Source organism: Bos indicus, chromosome 10, assembly GCF_029378745.1.
Source record: "Bos indicus isolate NIAB-ARS_2022 breed Sahiwal x Tharparkar chromosome 10, NIAB-ARS_B.indTharparkar_mat_pri_1.0, whole genome shotgun sequence".
NCBI lineage: Eukaryota > Metazoa > Chordata > Mammalia > Artiodactyla > Bovidae > Bos > Bos indicus.
The window spans coordinates 11,289,078-11,303,983 of record NC_091769.1 but is presented as its reverse complement, the minus strand read 5'-3'; positions in this window follow the sequence as shown (position 1 = coordinate 11,303,983).

Genomic DNA, 14,906 nt, shown 5'->3' with positions numbered 1-14,906 from the left:
CTTCCCTGGTGGCTCAGACAGTAAAGAATCTGCTGCAGTGCAGGAGACATGGGTTTGATCCCAGGGCTGGGAAGATCCCCTGGAGGAGGGCATGGTAACCCACTGCAGTAATCTTGCCTGGAGAATTACATAGACAGAGGAGCCTGCTGGGCTACAGTCCATAATCTGGCTGTGTGAGCACACGGCCATTAACATCATGAGTTGTTTCTGCTTTGGGGTTCACCCCAGAACATTCTACATATATATAGAGCTTATATATGTCTTATATATATATAACAGAGCAGACGTCAAAGGAAAATGAACGGTACTCCTCAGTTTTCTTCCTCTCGGGGTAATTTTAAGATTGTTTTCACTCTGATTCACTTATGGCCTCAAAAGTTAGACCATCTTACTACCAATAAGAGTTGCCAAGAGCTACACAGAACAAGGTTGAAAAAAGGTGGCACTAAAAGAAAGTGTAATTTTTTTTAATAACAAATACAGAATCTTTCATGGAAAGTTTTCTAAAAGTTACATTTGTATCTCAATTTCTAAAGATCAATTTTTATAATTTAACAAAAAACTAAATTAAAAGTGAAATGTCTTTGATAAATTAACTATGTGAACACTTGAAATACATAAAAATGATAAGCTAGTGTTCATGGTGTTGACTGAATTCACATGTCAACTGTCAGGTACAGTGTGAGTGCCTCTGAGCTGAGAGCTCTCTATTGCTGTTGTTCAGTCGTTCCATCGTGTCTGACTCTGTGACCCCATGGACTGTAGCCCACCAGGGTCCTCTGTCCATGGGGTTCTCCAGGCAAGAATACTGGAGTGGGTTGCCATTCCCTTTTCCAGGGGATCTTTCAGACCCAGGGATTAAACCCACATCTCTGACATTGGCAGGCAGATTCTTTACCAATGAGCTACCTGGGAAGACCCCAACTCCTCTGAGCCAAGGTTACTGGCCTGCTCTCTGTTTATTCTGTAGAAGCTGAGATGGGAACCACAGCCAGCTCCCTGCCCCTCCTCAGCCCACAGGGCAAGTGGGCAGCTCACCACTCATGCCCCATCATGCCTCACCAAACATCCTCTGGCCAGCATTTTTCCTTTGGAGAAATTGAACAGGCCATTTTCGTATATTCGGTGTGGATTAAGTACAAAGAGCACTGTGCACCTCCATTAAAATAGAAACCTAATTGTTGTGTTGTTAACAAACATAACTCAAGTGTTAATTGTTAACAAATAAAAAGACCAACACCTTTGGGAGCTGCCAAGGGTTTTCACAGATTTCTACCTTCAGTGAGTCAGTTCTTCTTTCTCCCTTTTCACTCCATTTAACCAATGAGAAAAGGCAAGTCTGCTTATTTTCAAAATCCACATTATTGAAAGCCCAGAAAACAATTATGGAAAACAGGGCAGAGCAAAATGCCACAGTCATTCATGCTGTTTGAAGTTTTCCTGAACATCTGTTTTCTGTTACTTCTTTCTCACATAAATGTGTTATATGTATGCCCTCAAAATACTAGAGTCTGGAATATAAAGAATTGTTTTGGCACAAAGCTAGTGGAGGTGATGGAATTCCAGTTGAACTATGTCAACTCCTGAAAGATGATGCTGTGAAAGTGTTGCACTCAATATGCCAGCAAATTTGGAAAACTCAGCAGTGGCCACAGGACTGGAAAAGGTCAGGTTTCATTCCAATCCCAAAGAAAGGCAATGCCAAAAAATGCTCAAACTACCACACAAGTGCACTCATCTCACACGTTAGTAAAGTAATGCTCAAAATTCTCCAAGCCAGGCTTCAGCAATATGTGAACCATGAACTTCCAGATGTTCAAGCTGGTTTTAGAAAAGGCAGAGGAACCAGAGATCAAATTGCCAACATCTGCTGGATCATCGAAAAAGCAAGAGAGTTCCAGAAAAACATCTATTTCTGCTTTATTGACTATGTCAAAGTCTTTGACTGTGTGGATGACAATAAACTGTGGAAAATTCTGAAAGAGATGGGAATACCAGACCACCTGATCTGCCCCTTGAGAAACCTGTATTCAGGTCAGGAAGCAACAGTTAGAATTGGACATGGAACAACAGACTGGTTCCAAATAGGAAAAGGAGTACATCAAGGCTGTATATTGTCACCCTGCTTATTTAACTTATACGCAGAGTACATCATGAGAAACGCTGGGCTGGAGGAAGCACAAGCTGGAATCAAGATTGCCAGGAGAAATATCAATAACCTCAGATATGCAGATGACACCACCCTTATGGCAGAAAGTGAAGAAGAACTAAAGGGCCTCTTGATGAAAGTGAAAGAGGAGAGTGAAAAAATTGGCTTAAAGCTCCACATTCAGAAAACTAAGATCATGGCATCTAGTCCCATCACTTCATGGCAAATAGACGGGGAAACAGTGGAAACAGTGGCTGACTTTATTTTTCTGGGCTCCAAAATCACTGCAGATGGTGATTGCAGCCATGAAATTAAAAGATGCTTACTCCTTGGAAGGAAAGTTATGACCAACCTAGATAGCATACTGAAAAGCAGAGACATTATTTTGCCAACAAAGGTCTGTCTAATCAAGGCTATGGTTTTTCCAGTGGTCATGTATGGATGTGAGAATTGGACTATAAAGAAAGCTGAGCACTGAAAAACTGATGCTTTTGAACTGTGGTGTTGGAGAAGACTCTTGAGAGTCCCTTGGACTGCAAGGAGATCCAACCAGTCCATCCTAAAGGAGATCAGTCCTGGGTGTTCATTGGAAGGACTGATTTTGAAGCTGAAACTCCAATACTTTGGCCACCTGAGGCGAAGAGCTGACTTACTGGAAAAGACCCTGATGCTGAAAAAGATTGAGGGCAGGAGAGGAAGGGGACGACAGAGGATGAGATGGTTGGATGGCATCACCGACTCAATGGACATGGGTTTGGGTGGACTCTGGGAGTTGGTGATGGACAGGGAGGTCTGGCGTGCTGCGGTTCATGGGGTCGCAAAGAGTCAGACACGACTGAGCTACTGAACTGAATTGAACTGAATACAGAAAGTACTTCCTTACCATATCAGAAGTAAAGGTCAGAGTCTTAGAGAGTAGGTAAAAACATCCTTTCTCTTTCGGTCTACTAATTTCTTCAGTCTGATGAAGAATGATCTGATTTCTTCAAGCTGATTTGATCCAAATCAAAAATAGAGCTAATGTACATAGTTTTGAATTTGAACTGTTAATAAATCAGTTTTAGCTCATAGTTACTGTTTTATGTATCTCACAAGAACTTTCACCAACTGATCCATAAATAAGGTGACTAAATAGAGTTTTGTAATTATGTTTTTGAAAAAAAATTCATCATCTTCAGGTAGTTGTATTACAGCTTTATTTTGAGGATTATTAGTTTGGATTATTTTAAATCAGGACACAATTGAGAAAAGCCATAATAATGCCTTTCAGAGAAGTAAGAAGCACTATGCACTCTTGTGCTGCAGTCTCTGCCCAGCACCGTGAAGACAGGGCTCAGCACATAAAAGAACTGTCTGCTGAAGAACAACAACTTATCTATGCTCAGTATTAGCAAGAGCCCCAAGGCAACACCAAAGATGTTGTCAAAGTGTAGCTGGGAACCTGTTAGCTGGGAATCTGTTGATGGCAGCTTTACAGTTATCACTTTGAAACTTGTAAGCTAGAGTTTTGGTCAGAGTGCACGCTCTCTGCAGATGTATGAAGAAAGCTTTTGTGCTCTGGCTGTGTGCTTCTAAAACCTGATGAAATGACTGTGTGACTTGACACGTGCACTCAACTGTACACTTAGGTAACACCCAAATCAAACTGGTTATCTCAGTTTTCAAAAGTGAAATTTTCAGGGACCTCACTGGTGGTTCAGTGGTTAAGAATCCACCTGGCAATGCAGGGGAACTAGGGTTCAGTTGCTGATCGCTGATCAGAGAACTAAAATCCCACATAAAAAGGGGCAACAGAGCTTCCATGCTGAAGGTAAGTTACAGGGCTCAAAATAGCCTGGAGTTAAAACTCCCCGCCAGGTCCTCCCCACCATTCTATGCAAAACAAAGAACTCTCTCACCCGAAGGAAAAAATGGACATTAGGGCTGATTATGCCCAGCTCCTAGGCAGTTCCATCCTCTGGCTGATCTCCAGAATTCCCTGCCCCAGCTGTTTAAGAGATAACTAATCTGAAACAACCTTGGAGAAGACCAGGCCCCCTCAAAACAGTTTTCCACATATACGCCTATACTTACTCTTTTCTTGGGTTAGTGCAGCAGCGCACTAATCTGACTGCTGCCCCTTCTCACCTCATTAAAGGTAATTTGTTCCTGGAAGGGGCCGGTCTCCTTCTTTTTCCGAACCAACTCCCTTACCCTACACATGCCACAGCTCCTGAGTCGCAGAGCCACAACTAGAGTTTGCACAGTGACTCAAAAGATCCCACATAACGCAGCGAAGATACCCTGTGCCCCAACTAAGACCTCATGCAGCCAAACACATAATAAATAAATAAATTCTTTAAAAAGGTGAAAATTGTCAGCCATTTGGAAGAATAATACATTTGAAATCTGGGTGAGTTAATACATTTCTGAAAGAGCCGATTTCCTTGCACCACATGAGGGGGTTTTACAAGTCTGGAGAGAGTGGGAGCTACGGGAAACACATGGGGTTAAGGGAAGGCCACTGTAGCCAGACACACGGGTGGAGGAGGCTAGACCAATTGCAGAGGGGAGCGGCTAAGCGTAGAAACTCAGTTGGGAGGATGCTACCCTTACCACTGTCTGCTTCCTGACAGAATTTAGAAGCTTAGGAAAGAGTTTTCTCACTATCTCTTTTAATGAGATGCTTGGGGCAGGATATCTGGGAGTCTGCGGGATGCAGGTGGAATGTCATGGGCGCTGCAGGCATCAGAAGGCTTGGCCGGAGCTGGGTGTCCGCCTCTGTGGACCACGCAGGTGAAGGTGGGAGGGAGGCCCCACTTACGGGTCACCTGTGTCTTTCCAGAGCTGCTGTGTCCCCCCTCACAAGGCAGCCACTTCCCCCCAACAGGGGTCCCAAGTGGAGGTGGAGGAAGTGGCCAGTCCTATATCAGGAAAAGAGTACGTCAAGGCTGTATATTCTCACCCTGCTTATTTAACTTCTATGCAGAGTACATCAGCAAAATGCTGGGCTGGATGAAGCACAAGCTGGAATCAAGACTGCCAGGAGAAATATCAATAACCACAGATATGCAGATGATACCATCCTTATGGCAGAAAGCGAACAGGAACTAAAGAGCCTCTTGATAAGGGTAAAACAGGGGAGTGAAAAAGCTGGCTTAAAACTCAACATTTAAAAAATGAAGATTATGACATCTGGTCCCATCACTTCATAGCAAATAGATGAAGAAATAATGGAAACAATGAGAGACGTTTATTTTCTTGGGCTACAAAATCAGTGTAGATGGTGACTGGAGCCATGAAATTAAATGATGCTTGCTCCTTGGATGAAAAGCTATGACCAACCTAGACAACATAGTAAAAAGCAGAGACATTACTTTGCCAACAGAGGTCTGTCTAGTCACAGCTATGGGTTTTCCAGTAGTCATGTATGGATGTGAGAGTTGGACCATAAAGAAGACTGAGCATCGAAGAATTGATGCTTTTGAACTGTGGTATTGGAGAAGACTCTTGAGAGACCCTTGGATGGCAAGGAAGATCCAACCAGTCCTTCCTAAAGAAAATTAGTCCTGAATATTCATTGGAAGGATGGATGCTGAAGCTGAAGTTCCAATACTTTGGCCACCTGATGCGGAGAACTGACTCATTGGAAAAGACCCTGATGCTGGGAAAGATTTAAGGTAGGAGGAGAAGGGGATGACAGAGGATGAGATGGTTGGGTGGCATCACCAACTCAATGGACATGAAGTTCAGCAAACCCTGGGAGATGATGAAGGACAGGGAAGCGTGGTGTCCTGCAGTCCATGGGATTGCAAAGAGTCAGACACAACCAAGAGACTGGACAACAACAAATCTACAGAAAACTGTACAAGATCATATTCATTGTGTGCTGCTCTTATGTCTAAATTAAAATGTTCCTACTGGGATAGCAATGCATTTTCACTTATTGTTTTTTGGATGAAGAATAATGCTTGTCCACCACCTCCCATTGATAACATCAAAGGTGAGCAATGAGCAGAGAAAAGAGAAAGAGGTGAAAAGGTAGGACTGGAAAGGGAAGAGAAGAAAGAGCCTGTAAGTCAGTTATTGGACCAGACCTTCTGCTCTGTGGGCTGCCATCACCATCAGTCAACAGGGAGGAAGGGCATGGGGACAGAATTCATTAAAGTAAGGAGCTCAGAATCCGCCTGCAATGCAGGAGACCCCAGTTCGATTCCTGGGTCAGGAACATCCCCTGGAGAAGGGATGGGCTACCCACTCCGGTATTCTTGGGCTTCCCTGGTGGCTCAGCTGATAAAGAATTTGCCTGCAATGTGGGAGACCTGGGTTCGATCCCTGGGTTGGGAAGATCCCCTGGAGAAGGGAACAGCTACCCATTCCAGTATTCTGCCCTGGAGAATTCCATGGACTGTATGGAGGTTGCAAAGAGTCAGACACAGGAGTCTGACTCCTTTCAAGGAGCACAGGAAGTCACAGAGATTTAGAGTCAGTGGGAAGTGAGAGCTTCCTGTCACAGCTCCTGAAACCCTTGGTCACTGGTTGATAGAAGATTATGGTCAATGACATGTGTGTACATCAGTGACCCTTCATGCTTATGAGGGCTATTACGCGTCAAGCCTCGCAGTTTCTTGTGAGACAAATCACTTACCAGACTGTCTTAGGACATCTGAGGTGTCTCATTTTTTTTATCTCTTTTATCAAAATGCCTGAGCCTAATGGGCAAAAGCACTGTGTGATTTAGTTTCTCAGAGAAGAGTTTAAAATAAACGGAAAGAATGTTTCAAATTTTAACACAGAAATGCAAGATCGACCAAAGTTTAGGTTATTTCAAAATCATTCCTTTCAAAAAGAAAGTCCTAACTACTTCCAGATAATTTGGAACATGTTATTTCATAATCAGATTTCTAACTTTGGTGATATTATTTTTTCTGCTAATGCAGATGAAGGACTTCCCCACTGGCTTAGACGGTAAATTTAAAAGAAACAGAAGTTACATTGTCTAGAATTTAATCAGGGTACAATGGTGAGAAAGCAGAAATAACAGCAAAATAGAAAATATATTCAGGTCACCTGCCACCGACAACACATTGTGTATCAATGTTACTATAATATGGAATACAGGTTAATTTAAAAAAGAATACTCAGGAAAAACACAAAAGCTTTTGGGTTTTCTTCAAGTACATTCCACATTAAATTACAGCCCTGAATTAAAATTCTGGAAAGCTTTCATTTCCCAGGTAATCACAATTGGGCTTGAGAAAAGCCTGTCACCTTGTGGCCATTCCCTGCAATAGCAACCGTAAAAGTTTTGCTTGTGAGTCCTTGTTCAGTTGCTCAGTGGTGTCCGAAGTTATGACACAAACTATTCACAGCACATACAGCTCACTGTGGGGCTTCAGCGTAGTGGGTCGCCAGGCTGGGCAGGCTCCAGGGCAGGAAAAGCAGGTCCAGGGTCCAGAAGAAAGCCTTTCAGGGGAGGCGCTCAAGTACACTCCCTGAATAGGATTCAATTTAGGGAAGTTAACACTCAGGTTACCTCTGAGAGCATACTGAGAGTTTTCCAGGCAGTCAGGAAAGAACAATGGATGCAGAGGTGATGAACAGAAATAATCACAAATGACTCTGCATACCTAAGATGAAGAAGTGTTTGGGTATAAGAGAAGGTGAGGGCGATTTACAAGGTTCAGATTAGGAGCACTTCTGTGTACCATTTCAAAGGCTTTGATTTTGTACATAGGAACTGAGGAAACACTGAAACTTTGGAAGGGGAGGTTGGTGTTTGAAGGAAGACCCCCTGAAGACAGAAGGCTTCTCATGGGGCTGATCTAAATGACCCCACTAAGACCTATTTTTTGTTTTTTAATTTTAAAATTTATTTTATTACTTTTACAGCTTTATTAGGAAATAATTGACATACATCACTGTATAAGTTTAAGGCATACACCACGACAGTTTTGATTGATATGTATTGAGAAATGATTACTACAGTAGGCTCAGTTAACATCCATCTTCTCATTCATCATTTTCTTATCTCTTGAATTATGCTTTGAGTATTTCATAAGACTTTAGAAGATTCACATATCTCTAGCTGAGTTATGCTCATTCTAATGCCTTTATAAACAAAATTGGAACAGTCACATTATTTTTCTTTACTTTTTTTTTATTGGAGTATAGCTACTTTACACTGTTATGTTAATTTCTGCTGTACAGCAAAGTGAATCAGCCACATGTATACACATATCCCCTCATTTTCGGATTTCCTTCCCATTTAAGTCAGCACAGAGCACTGAGTAGTTTCCTGTGCTGTACAGTAGGTTCTCCTTAATTATCTATTTTATACATCACAGCCTTGTCCTGGCGAAGGGGCTTGCATAACTCAGTGAAACTATGAGCCATGCCATGCAGGGCCACCCAAGACACACAGGTCATAGTGAAGAGTTCTGACAAAATGTGGTCCACTGGAGAAGAAAGTGGCAACCCATTCCAATATTCTCGCCTGGAAAACCCCATGAACAGTGTAAAAAGGCAGCAGTCCATGGAATCGCAAAGGGTTGGACACAACTTAGCAACTGAACAGCAACAAAGTGAATAGAAGACCCAATTTTTAAAAGAGTATTTCCTGTTACTTTCATAGAAGTACAATGTAAATGTCTAGATTACTGATAGTTACTGTTTCTTAAACTGTTTAATTGAAGTACTGAAGCGTAATTGTCATATGCGTGGGTGCCTGCTTTAGTCCTGCTCTTTGTGATCCCATAAACTGTAGCCTGCCAGGCTCCTCTGTCCACGGGATTTTACAGGCGAGAATACTGGAGTGGGTTGCCATTTCCTCCTCCAAGGGATCTTCCCAACACAGGGATCAAACCTGCATGTCCTGTGACTCCTGCATTGCAGGTGGATTTTTTTACCCACTGAGCCACCGGGGGAGTCCTGTAATTGGCATAGAAGCAATGATGTTCTGTGCTGTGCTTAGTTGCTCAGTCACGTTCGACTCTTTGTAACCCCCACGGACTGTAGTTCACCAGGCTCCTCTGTCCGTGCAGATTCTTCAGGCAAGAATACTGGAATGGGTACCATGCCCTCCTCCAGGGGATCTTCCAAACCCAGGGATCGAATCCAGGTCTCCCTCATTGCAGGCAGATTCTTTACTATCTGAGCCACCAGCCCATAAACAATGATAGTTTGGAGGAAAATAGTAAAGCTCTATTTGATCAGCTGTGCTTGGTGTGTCCCACAGAACAGACTGACTCAGAGATGGAGGCGTGAAGGGTATTTCTAAATTCATGTTTAGGAAAACCGGGACTGATGGTACTATTAGCCCCACACACACTTCATCACTCACTCTCATCTCCATGACCTAAATAAAGCAGATGGAATCTAAGACACCATGTTGCAGTAGAGAAAAGTGTGTAAAAAATGGAACTACAGTGAATTTATTTCAAATAGTAAGTGCTCAAGTACAAGACTGAATGTATCATAAAAGAAAGGACAGTGGCAACTAGATGAATCAAAAATACTGAGTCCAGGTACTTCCCTGGTGGTCCAGTGGCTAAGACTCCACAGTCCCAGTGCGGGGGGTATGGGTTTGATCCCTGATCATGACAGGTTGTTGCTGAGCCATTAAAGATGCTGGGATTCTTGGCCTCCGGAGGAGAAGAATTCAACCTGGGGCCAGTGACGAGGCTTGATCGCTCAGACCTTTTGTGTAATAAAGTTTTATTAAAGTATAAAACAGATAGAGAAGGCTTCTGACATAGACATTGGAAGGGGGCAGAAAAAGTGCCCACCTGCTAGTCTTAAAGAGTCGGACACGACTGAGCGACTGAACTGAACTGAACTGATATACCTACTAGCAGGCTGCTAATTAGAGAAAGGAAACATCTCGAAACTCAGAGAGTGGCACCAGGCCTCTCACCCACAATATGCATTTTGAGATAACATTGGCACAAGGTGAATTGGCCCAGGCCATAAAACTATTGACATGAATCTTGAAGCAAGGCAGGTTTCCAAGCAAATATATAGTCTCATTAACATAGCTTAAGAGAACACTTGCATAATTAAAACACACTGGTTTGTTGAATAAAACATACTGGTTTGTCAAGTCAGTTCTGAGTCTTATTGACTTGAAGAAAGACAGAGTCTTAGGTAAATACACAGTTCATTAACATAGCTTAAGAAAAACATTTCCATAAGAAAACACATTGGTTAGCTCAAGGTTTGAGAATAGTTCAGGTGGAGCCAGGTGTTGTCATGGCAACACAGAAGGACCATGGCAACAACAAAGAAATCTTTTAATTTTGTGTAGAGAAGGGGAAAAAATCTGACACTTGTGGTTTGTTTCCTCCTGCCACTTAAGAGAGAGATAAAAAACATCTGACCCTTGTAGCCTATTTTCTCCATTTGGAGACCCCTCGCCTTTCTGCCTGGAGAAGGCAATGGCACTCCACTCCAGTACTCTTGCCTGGAAAATCCCACTGACGGAGGAGCCTGGTGGGCTGCAGCCCATGGGGTTGCTAAGAGTCAGACACGACTGAGCGATTTCACTTTCATGCATTGGAGAAGGAAATGGCAACCCACTCCAGTGTTCTTGCCTGGAGAATCCCAGGGACGGGGGAGCCTGATGGGCTGCTGTCTCTGGGGTCGCACAGAGTCGGACACGACTGAAGCGACTTAGCAGCTTAGCAGCAGCAGCCTTCCTGCCTGTTACCCTCTCAGTCAGGGAACTAGATCCCACATGTCGCAATAAAGAGTCCGCACACTGTAATGAAGATGAAACAGTCCACACACTGCAACTAAGGCCTATGGCAGCTAAATACATTTTAAAATAAGTTTTAAGAAAAAGAAATATTGAGTCCATTTTTACTAAGTAAGAATATTGAGTAATGTTATTATATGATTGCAAATAAATGTTACAAGATGGTGAAATGTGCTGAAGGAAAATATTATTGTAACAACATTTAAACACTTCAGATAAACAAGGACTATAACCATCATTTTATTGCAAGCAAACTATGCATGCTATGGCTGACAAAAGTGGCCCTTATTTTTCTCATGTAATTGGCTCTTTTTATCATGCTATTCTGCCAACTAAAGAAGCCCACTGAACTGCATCCTGAAGGTTTGCAGCAGGCTGAGTCTGCACTCCCGGAGCCCAGTAATTTTTCCAAGTGAAAACAACTTGCTTGACTTATAAATCTTGACTTATAAAAATGTTACAACATAATCCTAAAGTGTAGCATAGGGAACTGGGACAATTCCCACAATTATAATACAATGTAACAGGATCTAAAATGGAAATATTTTGGTGCATGTTACATAAATGGCAAGAGAATAGTAGAGGTTCAGCTCTGTACTTACTATTATAAAGTTATCATAAGCAGAAATAATGGCTATATTTCATTATTATCGTTTTTAGTCTCACTGTTTGTGATCTTAAGCACAAAGTCAGTTAAGCACATATTAGACAATTTACAATTTCTTATGACTCATAAGAAAGGATTACATCTGAATTATTTACCCAGATGTGTCGAAAAAAAAAAGATTACACTTGTTTACTCATGACTAGTAATCTAATACAAAATAAAGGAAAACTTGTTCTCCTCAAGCATCGGGGTCGACAGAAACGTTTCAGTGCCTACTGGGGTTCACCGTGAAGACTAGTGTGTTTACATCAATAAAAACTAGACTAACGTTTCTGAGGACTGTTTCTCGGGAGTAAGTAGACTGATAATCATCACAGCTTTATTTCCAGGGAGACACACTTGGAGGAGATGAGCCCGAGGTGCCTTCTCTCATGAAGGAGGAAGCACACTGTTTGCTCGGATGACTATAGGGCTGACCTGCACTCCCTGGCTTTGCTCTCACCTAAGGAGCGGTTCGAACTTCCCAGGTGACTCAGTGGTAAAGGATCTGCCTGCCAAGCAAGAGACATGGGTCGGAGCCCTGGGTCAGGAGGATCCCCTGAAGAAGGGAATGGCAATCCACTCCAGTATTCTTGCCTGGGAAATGCCGTGGACAGAGGAGTCTGGCGGTTCCAGTCCATGGGACCCCAAAGATCTGACGCAACTGAGTGACTAACACTTTCACTGTGAATGAGCAACCGCAAGGCAAAGGGAGGCACTGAATCACATCCACCGACCACCAGCGTTTACAGCCTCAGCCAGACCTGGGCTGTGAGGTCACCCAGCCCCGACACCAAAAGCATGAGATGAAGAAGAGGAGCAACGAGTGCCTGTGTCCTGTGTCGTCTGCCCTCAGGTACGTACGTCTGTCTCCTTTTTACAAGATGACATTCGGAGTTCCTGCTGCAGTTGGGTCCCTAGCGTCCATTAGGTAACTTGGATTAGCCGGCCCCACTCCAGCTCCTGCCCCTGCACGGATGCACTCTCTCTCATTCAGGCACCAAGTGGAACCTCAGAGTTCTCCACGCACAGCGGGCATCTCCACCTCCATCACACCTGTGTGGAGTCAGGGGCGTGAAGCTTTTGTGAGTCTAAAACCAACACACCAAGATCCAGGGGCACAGTGTCAAGTATCAGGACTAACAAGTGGGACTTCCCTGGAGGTCCACTGGGTAAGCTTCCACCTATCAGTGCAGGGGACACAGGTTCAATCCCTGGCCTGGGAAGATCCCACGTGCTGCGGGGCAGCTAAGCCTGAACGCTACAACTACTGAAGCCCGTGCACCGAGAGCCCACAACATGCTCCACACAAAAAAGAAGCCACTGCAATGAGAAGCCCTGGCACTCACAGGAACTAGAGGGGAGCCCCCTGTCGCAGCAACTAGACAAAGCCTGAGTGCAGCAAGAAGACCCAGTACAGCCGAAAATAAAATAAAAATCAAAGCCAAAACATAAGACTCACAAGTGGTCCATGCTGTGTCTCAAATAGCAAAATATAACTGTGCTGAAAAGTATGAATAACACATTTATTGACTGCAGTGACCTACTCTTAGAAGGGAGTTTAAAAATAAACCATTTTAATAATCTTTGCTGACTGTTTATCTGCTTTTTAAAAGCAACTTTCTGTTAAACAAATGTTTTCCAATGATCAATAAAGCAAGCTAGTACAAATTTACGTTCTTTACAACAGAAAGAATACACACACAAGAAATATTTGAAAGTGGGAAAGTGCCTTTTGTAGAGTTCTATGGTTATAGAAGGATTTGTATGCTAGAGAAAGTGTGTATCCTCTCCTAAGATGGTTTCACATTCATGGGACAGTCAACATCTCCTTCTCCAGCTGCTATTGGACCCCCGGGCATTTCTAATACTTTTCTTCATTTGACAATATGCTCAGTCGCTCAGTCATATCCGACTTTTTGAGACCACATGGACTGTAGCGCACCAGCCTCCTCTGTCCGTGGGATTCTCCAGGCAAGGACAGTAGAATGGGTTGCCATGCCCTTCTCCAGGGGATTTTCCCGACTCAGGAATCAAACCCGTGTCTTTCGTGCCCCCTGCACTGACAGGTGGATTCTTTACCAGTGCGCCACCTAAGAAGCCCTAATATGATGTTACAAACTTAAAAACAAATCCCCTGTGTGATAGAACTGGAGGCTAAATGTAAATCTACCGGCTGTTCACACTAAGTCGACAAGGCCTCTCTTTACCACCCCCTCCAAAGCCATCCTGTCACTGGGAGCAGGAGCCACAGCCACCACAATACATAACCTGTGAGCCGAGTCTCCTCAGTCCTGCTCCCTCTCCCTGGCCCCAGACAGACAGGCTTCCTCGCTGCGCCCCTGCCTTGGGGTCTTTGCAGGTTCTGTTCCCTCGCCTGAGAACAAGCTTCCACAAGTGTCCCCCTCATCTCTGGCACACAACGAGCTCCTGCACCCTCAGGCTGTTGTTCAAATGTTACCTTCTTAGAGAGATAACCCTTAACCATCTTTACAAACACTGTATCAACACCAGAAATTCCCTAAATAGCTTCCCTGCTTGTTTCTTTCACAGTGCTTAATGACATATATCTCTGCAGTTTCCTTTATTTATAGATTTATTAATCCCCCGTCTTCTCTTTCTCCTCACTAGACCTTGAGCTCCATGAGGACAGGTTTTGATTGCTTATCCATTGCTTGCAACCCTAGGGCCTACTCAAATGCCTAATGTGCAGTCAGGTTTTTTGGTTTGTTTGTTTGTTTTCTAATGGGGTATAGATGCTTTACAATGTTGTGTTCATTTCTACCATACAGCAAAGTGAATCAGCTATACAGATACATAAATCCCCTCATTTCTGGACTTCCTTCCCATTTAGATCATCACAGAGCACCGAGTAGGGTTCCCTATGCTGTGCAGTAGGTTCCCCTTAGTTATCTATTTTATGCACAGTAATGAGGGCTGAGGGGTAATTTCATTTCAAGGGAAATATTTTTTTTTTTTTACTATTCAATTATGTCTGCCTCTGAAGTCGCATCTTAGAATGTGAACCATCACCAGCACATCAACTTAGAGCAACCATGCTCATCCCAACCCTATTCTGCCTGAGGCCTTGCAATGTCTCCCGCATTCTCCCGTGGTCCACACCGAAATGGGGACGCAAAAAGCCTTACTAGTAAAATTCTACCACCCAGTTCCGGTGACTCAGCCCTGACATGACATTGAAAGTCAGCATCAGTGCCGTGGATGGAACTGTTTCAAAGGCTGAATGTGGTAATCAGAGCCAATATTTAATCAATATACTATTCAAACAAAAAGTGAATACTCTCATCTCCTCACAAATATGTTTTTATTGATTCTTCTCTTTCTTAAATCTTTGTCCTTTTTATTTCACTACTACA